Source organism: Podarcis cretensis, assembly GCF_951804945.1.
Source record: "Podarcis cretensis genome assembly, chromosome: 2".
NCBI classification, from domain to species: Eukaryota; Metazoa; Chordata; class Lepidosauria; order Squamata; family Lacertidae; genus Podarcis; species Podarcis cretensis.
This window is the reverse complement of record NC_137171.1, coordinates 4579015-4586669: the sequence shown is the minus strand read 5'-3', so window position 1 is coordinate 4586669 and position 7655 is coordinate 4579015. Positions and strand designations below refer to the sequence as shown.

The following is a 7655-nucleotide window of genomic DNA, read 5'->3' as shown; positions in this document are numbered from 1 at the left end:
CTCGCCTTCCATTGGATCTCATAGTCGTGGTGCCCAGAAGCTCCATGCCTAGTGGATCCAGCTTTGTCTCTGGCGGCCCAGGTAGGCTCAGCTGAAGTGCCTTTTCCCTGCTTTGTCTGGTACAAGAGGTATTAGGACCATTCCATGCCAAATCACCTGGTGCCATGTGCTCTCACGACTCCGATTTTCTTCAAAAAAAGTTTCTGTGTAGATACCTATGAGATAAGCTCAAAATAATATAAGATTTTTTTGGTCCAAAATTGGGTGCAAGAGAATTTTTTGAAAATTTAGCCTAATGTAATTTCTGCATCAGTGTAGAAAAAACCTCCTGTTTCACTTATTTTTCAACCGATTGGGCTTATTTTTGTATCAAGATAAGATATAAAAATGATCTTAAGTGCCACAGCAAAGGAGGGTCTCTTGTTGGCAAAATCGTCAGTTTGATGACCGAGGCAATAAATGAGAGCTATGGCCTTTGAGAAACAAAACAAACAAAAACAACACCAAAAATGACCAAATCATTGCAGAAGTGTTTTACACCATAAACTGAACAAGGGCTCTGAGATGTATTTTGTTTTTATTAAATAATAAAAAAAAAACTTTTTAAAATAACTTCAGATGACATTGTAACATAAGAGGGTACAGTTTTAACTATTCTCACGAATGTGTGAGTTATTTCAGGCTCAAAGAGACCTTAAACATGTCCAAAAAAAGTAATTTTTTTGAGTAAAAATTTTACTTCAAAATCAATTTATTTTATAACCGCAAAAAACACCCTCCTTATTTTTAAAACATAACAAGTACATGGTTAGCTCATTCTAAACAAAAATATGAAATGTGTTAGTTGTGGTTTGCGTGCTATGGCTTATCGAACCTACCGGGAAGAACAAAAATTCACTTTGAATGGTCGGTGACCCTTTTCTGTGGCACTTAAGACCATTTTTGTACCTTATTTTGAAAGAGACCACAATTAGCTTTATTTTGATACCAAAATAAGCCCAATCGGTTGAAAAATAAGCGAAACAGGAGGTTTTTTCCTACACTGATGCAGAAATTGCATTAGACTAAATCTCACAAAAATCGAAATTTTCAAAAAAATTTCCTGCACCCAATTTTGGGCCAAAAATATATTAAAATATTATTTTGAGCTTATCTCATAGGTATCTACACATAATATTTTTTTGAAGAAACTATGAGTCGTGAGAGCATGGCTGAGTATTAAAATCAGGTGATTTGGCATGGAATGACCCATTACCATTCTTGGATCAAGAGAACGTGGCTACAGTGTTCCAGGCATTGGTGACTTCAAGATAGGACTGCCGCCATGCACTCTGTGTGGGGCTTCCAGAAATTGCAGTATATGCTCTTTCAACTGCTTCAGTCTGAGGAACTGGCACTGTTATAGGTGCCACATTTCTAAGATATCTGTCTTTTTGTATGGCAGTCCCCACACTTTGGAGCTTTCTTCCTATTGACATCTGTCAGGCTCATTCATTGCTCTCTTTGTGGTAACTGCTGAAAACATCTTTTTGCTTAGGCAAGCCTATCTGGACAATTGGATGTTACACGTTGTTTGTGGTTTTTTAGCTGCTATTGAAGTCTATTGAATATCTTCAAATACCTGTTTTTAATTGTTTTTATTGATAATTGTAATGCTTTGGTTTATATTTTTGTGAACTGCTTAGAAGTTTTTGTACAATCAAGTGGCATATACATGTTGTTACTTCAGTGTCTTGTTTTTTTGTTTTTTTTTGTTTTTTTGAGAAGTGGCTGGCTGGCTCTTTGTGATATTTCTGTTTTTCTGTCATTTCTTTTGGGTATCTTTGATTAAAACCACATAAATAAAAAAATTGTCCAGTAGCACCTTAGGGACCAACTAAGTTTGTTCTGGGTATAAGCTGAAGAAGTATGCATGCACACGAAAGCTTATACCCAGAACAAACTTAGTTGGTCCCTAAGGTGCTACTGGACATTTTTATTTATTTATTTCAACTGCGTCCAGCGGCGTAGCGTGGGTTGTCAGCACCTGGGGCAAGGCAAGTAATTTGCACCCCCTAACCCAGGGCAAGGCAAGTAATTTGCGCCCCTAATCCCTAACCTGCCGCCGCTGCCAGCTTCTTCTTGCTGCTGCCTGGGCTGGGGTATTTACGGTAAGGTAGCCACGGCGGCAGCGGCGGGTCCATGTCAGGTGATCTGAGGCGAGTTGCCGCTGGTGCTGTCGCCCAAACGACGCCGCTTGCCCGGAGGAGGAGGAGGGCAGAGAGGCAAGGAAAATGCAACATGGCCCAGCCGCTGCAGCAGCAGGCGGGGCTGTGAGGAGGGGCTGCCTGGCGCGCCCTCCGCGGCCAGCACTGAGAGCCGCTGCCTGCCGGACGCCTTCAGCCCGGACGCGCGCACAGCTCGTCGGTTCCGCGAGACATGGGGCTCTGCTACAGCCTGCGCCTGAGGCTCTTCGGCGACTCCAGAGCCGGTGAGGGCCCCCCCCCCCGATGTTGCGCCCGGTGCGGCCGGCCCCCACTGCACCCCCCATGCTACGCCACTGACTGCGTCAGACCAACACGGCTACCACCTGAATTTTAAACCACATAGTGATTGTAAACTTATATTGTAGTGTTTTTCATAGGCTGTTATTTCTGATGTAATTAACCCTTTTATTTTGGAAGGTATTTTTGCCCTGTTGCTGACATTATAGAGATTCACAGCAGTTACATGTTTGTATAAAATGTGAATGTTATATAATGTTTGTAATTAAGATTTGTATAATGTGTATCACAAAATATGCCTGCAATGACAGCATCTATTTCAGCTGCCTAAAATAACTTGAGTTCAATGAGTTCTTATTTACAGATGCACCTGCCGCCAAGAAATATTATTATATCTAGCTGCTTGAGACCAGCAAAACTTGGAGCAATTGCAGAACTTGAAATGGTTAGCATCTTAAAGCAAAAACTCGGAGAACTCGCCCTCTTGGCCACCTTTACCCAACCTATGACCCTTCAGATGTTTAGGACTCCAGTTCCCATCATCCCTCACCGTTGGCAATGCTGGTCCAAGACCTATGGAGAGCACACAGTTGCGACAGTCATCCTCTTCACTATTCAGCATTGATTCCAGGATGTGTTCAGGTGACTTGGTCTTATGCTCATGCTTTATTTAGCCACTTAAACAAAAGACTTCTAAGCAGTTTACAAATGATTAGCCTGCAGTGAAGTGGGTGGGTTGAACCGTCTCCCATTGAGCTCTATAATATACAGTAATTTTATCATTATAATGACATTTGTTGATTGCATTGTTAAAGTTTAATGTCTTCATGCTCTACTTTATTAGCTGGCAGATACTGCCTTTCTAACCAGTGTGATTTTTCAGGGTGGGCTTTTTAACACTGTAATTTATATTGGCTTTGTAATATTAACAAAAAAATCTCGTCATATACTTGTATTTATATATTTGGTTAGTTTTCTGCCACTCTTTACCATGTAAGCTTTTTTCCTTGATTTTTGTTTTGAGCACTTCTTTGCATGCAGCCCCCCCCCTCCGAAGCTGAGTGGGAAACAGATTGTTCCTGTGAACTGGTTTTTATATGAAAATGCCTTATGCAGAGTTGGATTCAGACCTTTGCTCCATCTAGCTCAGTTTTGTCTACTCTGGCTGGCAGAAGCATCCTAAGGTCATAGGCAAGAAGGGTCTTTCTCAGTGCTGGTGCCAGATTTTGTTAACTGGAGATGCCAGGGACTCAACCGGATTCCTTCTGCATTGAAAGCACCTGCTGTTCCACCAGGCTATATGCATTGCTGTACAGCTTCCTTTCCACAGTGAACCTGGGAGGGGGAAGAAGATAACCTTGATGGTGGAGCCGAATAACACTCTTGATAGTAAAATTAAAAATTAGCCTTTCATGCAACAAACATGAAGACCTTGGGAAAATTTCAGCCTAGTGGCTGGGACCTTGCAGTTATTGACTTTGGCAGGAAATTATTCAAAAGCAACTATTAGTCTTGATTTTGGCATAGGGACTGCTTAGTGCTGGCTACAAGGCTTAGATCTGAAACATTGCCAAGTGCGAATCTAGGGCTGCTTGTCTCTTCAAATGCTGACCACCAGCTGTTATGCCTCCTCGCCTGCCATTTCATCACTTCTTTCCCACGGCTTTTGGGACAGAATTCAAATCCTGCTTGCCACAGCAGGCAGAAGTGTTGGAGAAGCTGGCGGTGGGTGGAAAGTGGCTGCGTAACTGCATTGGTGCCATGGAGCTTTCAAAAGACACCTTCAGGTTGAGGCTTGACAAACCTGCTTGTGAAAATGCACAGTGCAAAATGGTACCACTAAGAGCTTGGGACCATAATAAATAACAAGATGAAAGATGAAAATAATCTTTTTTTAATAATTCCAGTGGCACCTTTAAGATCAACTAAATATAAGCTTTCAAGGTATGAGCTTTCATGTGTAATACACATGATACTCTGAAGCAGAAGTTGCTTCAACCTTATAACTGTTGATGACTGTTATGGCAGTTGGTTCCACAGGAAAGGGCAAGGGATTTTTGAAGGGATAGATGACCAAAATTAGCTTTAGTATGTATAATGGGACATGAACCCAATATCTCTATTCAGACCAGGTCTGTCCATAGTTCTTAATTTAGTAATGAATTGTAATTCAACAACTTCTCTTTTAAGTGTATATCTAAAATTCTTTTGCAATAAGACAGCTACTTTAAGATCTTGTGTAGAATGTCCTGGGAGACTGAAGTGTTTTCCTATTGGTTTCTCTGTTTTATGATTCCTGATGTCAGATTTATGCCCATTTATTCTTTGGCATAAAGTTTGTCCTCTTTGTCCAGTATAGAGACCTGAAGGGCACTGTTGGCATTTGATAGCATATATAATGTTGGAAGATGAACAATTAAATAGGCCTGAGATGGTATGTTTGAAGTTATTGGGGCCAAAAATGATGTGGCAGCAAAGTTGGCATCTAGATTTTTTGCAGGCTCCTGTGCCAGTGTCCATGTTAAGTCTGTTTGTTGAACTATTGTGTGTGAGGAGCGGTTTAAGATTGGGTGGCTGTCTGTAGGCAATGAAAGGTCTTCCTCCCAGAGCTTGGGAAAGCGAGCTGTCATAATCTAAGAGATGTTGCAAATCTCTGATTGAGAGCTGTATGTGATTACTAGTGGTATTCTGTTATTTTCTCTTTTGAGTCTATCTTGCAGTTAAAATAAAGGTGTTCACCTTGCCCCATATGTGCATTTATCTGATCCTTCAATCTGTGGAACCTGCACTTTTACAAGAGCCTCAGAATGTCTGTTCCACATTTGTGAGGAGCTGGTTCATTAGTCAGCAGCCTCATCATAGTGTTTTACATGCCTGCTGAAAACTTTCTCTGTTGCAGAAAGCATGATTTTAGCTACCAATACTTCTTCTAAAAGTTTTATTGATTTTATATTTGAATTTCATGATGGTGATTTTATTAATATTTGTTTTTAATAGGTTTATGGATGCAAAGAAATTGCAATGGAAGATAATCTCTCCCCGCCCCCCTTGCTAGACTGAAAACAGGGAACAGGGAAAGACAAAGCTGTAAGTGGTAGATAGAGAACATTTCTAGTCCTTATGACAACAAAAATATTTCATGCAATTTTGGAAGCTGGAATGAGGTGCAACTTTTAGGGACCAGAGTATACATGCTGAACATATCTCTTTGCTATTTTCCATGACAAGCAAAAGCAAACCTAATTATGTAACTCTGATAACTGAGAAAAGTAGTATCCTACACTCTCTTATTTGGGAGCAAGTCTTGGATGTGACTCCTGGAAGACCTGCTCCCTCCTTGCAGGGCTTTCCCACTTGACCGGGAGAGTGTGGGCTGACTGACTCCAGCTACAAAAAGTGAGGCTGCTGAACAGGCTCTTGAGCCGGGGAGGGTTGTTGGAGGGGGGTTGTTGCTGTTATTTATATTAATCCTTTGTATCTTTATTTTCGTCTTTATTTTAAAAATTAAAAATAAAAAACTCCCCAAAACTGGACATTTCCTTTGAAATGTAAAACTCCTCTCAGGTGGGCATGTTGGGCCCCCAAAAGAGGACATGTCCAGGTTTTCCCCAGGCAACCCTAGTTTATGTATTTTTGTTATGTAATTACGTAATTTTTTTCATGTTGTAAGCCGTCTTGAACATGATTTTAACTATGGAAAGGTGGCATACAAATAAATTGATGTGTGAGGTATGTAAGTCTCACTGAGTTCAGTTTGTCTTGTATAGGATAGCACTCTTATGCAGATTTTCCTATCTATATTAACCGCTGCAGAATTTATTTATGTTTCACTTATGCTTCATATTCACTGTCACTATTTTGCAGGAGGGATTCAAGGGCAAACTGAACTTGTGCAGTTAAAGGGGATTAAAGTGCCGTGTCGCCCCAGCAGAGGGGTAGTCAGTGTGGTGCCCTTCAGATGCCTTTGGGCTACACTTCCCATCATCCCTGACTGGCACTTGGAGGCCAAAGCCACATTTGATGCCCCTGCCCTGGCACAACAAATCCACTTTAAAAAGAAACAGACTCTTCGCTGTTTGGAAAGTGTGGGAACAATTGAGCATCCAGAGGCTGTATAAACACCACGCAAGCAATTCAAGATGAATGCAGGACAAATGCCTGTTATAACCACCTTACAAACAAATCAGAATGAAAACTCAGTAAAGAACGGATATAACCTAACCTCTGCAGAAGCTGTATGCAGGTAAATCAGGGTAATTGCTCTATAAAGAGGATGTCTGGAGAGGCCCTCTATAGCATTGAAAGTACCTGTGCCCTCAGTAGCCTTCCTGACAGAGCTTGAACTGTGACCAGCAGGTGACGCCTTGCTTGTGGTGCCACTACTGAGGGCTGCCTGGTTTGTGTTGACCCAAAATGGGACCTTCTCAGTGGCTCTTCCTTGCTTGTGGAACGGCCTCTTTGGTGAGATATGTCTGTCTCCCTTATTGAAGACTTTGAAGGGGTTTTAAATATATATATATATATATCCTGATTTACAAAGGTATTTGATGGCTGAGAGATACTGTTCTTGGCAACCCTGAAATCCTTGGCTGAGAGAATTTTTAAAACCGCTTTTAGAATGCTACAGAAACTATTTTTAGAAGGTTTTCAATGATACTGCTTTTAACAATGTGCTTGCCACTCAGCCCTGCGCTCCTTTGGGAGGGAAAGGTGGGACAGAAATTGAATAAAATAATAATTTTTACACATGTATTTAAATATAGAGTTCCAGCTTCAGTAGGCCTCCAGAAAAGTAGGTGAAAAACTGTCTTATTTTGGTGTTGGCGACAAGGCAGTCCCACTTCCTCAACAGCCCTGCATCCTGTTAGGCTGGAAAGGCACAGAGCGTGGGGGATGTAGGTGGTTAATTTATAGCTCTTTGTTCGCACTTGCGTCAAAGCTTGTTTAAAAATACAGCCCTTTGATTCTTAGTCACTTTTCATGTGAGGCTCCTTGCGGTTATAAATACCTCCGCCAGATGCCTTTCCAGCCAGAGCCTGTGGCCCTGCGAGCCACCTGTTTCCTCCTCTCAGTTGCTGCTCCGTACAAAGAGGAAAAAAGGCCTCGTTTGCTGCTCCACGCGCAGGTTCAGCATTTGCTTAACGAAAACGGAAATAACTGACATTTTATTTT

General features: G+C 41.5%; 1 long non-coding RNA gene across 1 annotated transcript; it reads left to right on the top strand.

Annotated features, from left to right (window-relative positions):
* The first annotated feature begins 3048 nt into the window (after positions 1-3048).
* LOC307210912 lies at positions 3049-6767 on the top strand. Its single transcript, XR_013836224.1, has 3 exons — positions 3049-4917; positions 5481-5570; positions 6348-6767. It is a non-coding gene; the product is annotated as an uncharacterized lncRNA (long non-coding RNA).
* Positions 6768-7655: the final 888 nt, after the last annotated feature.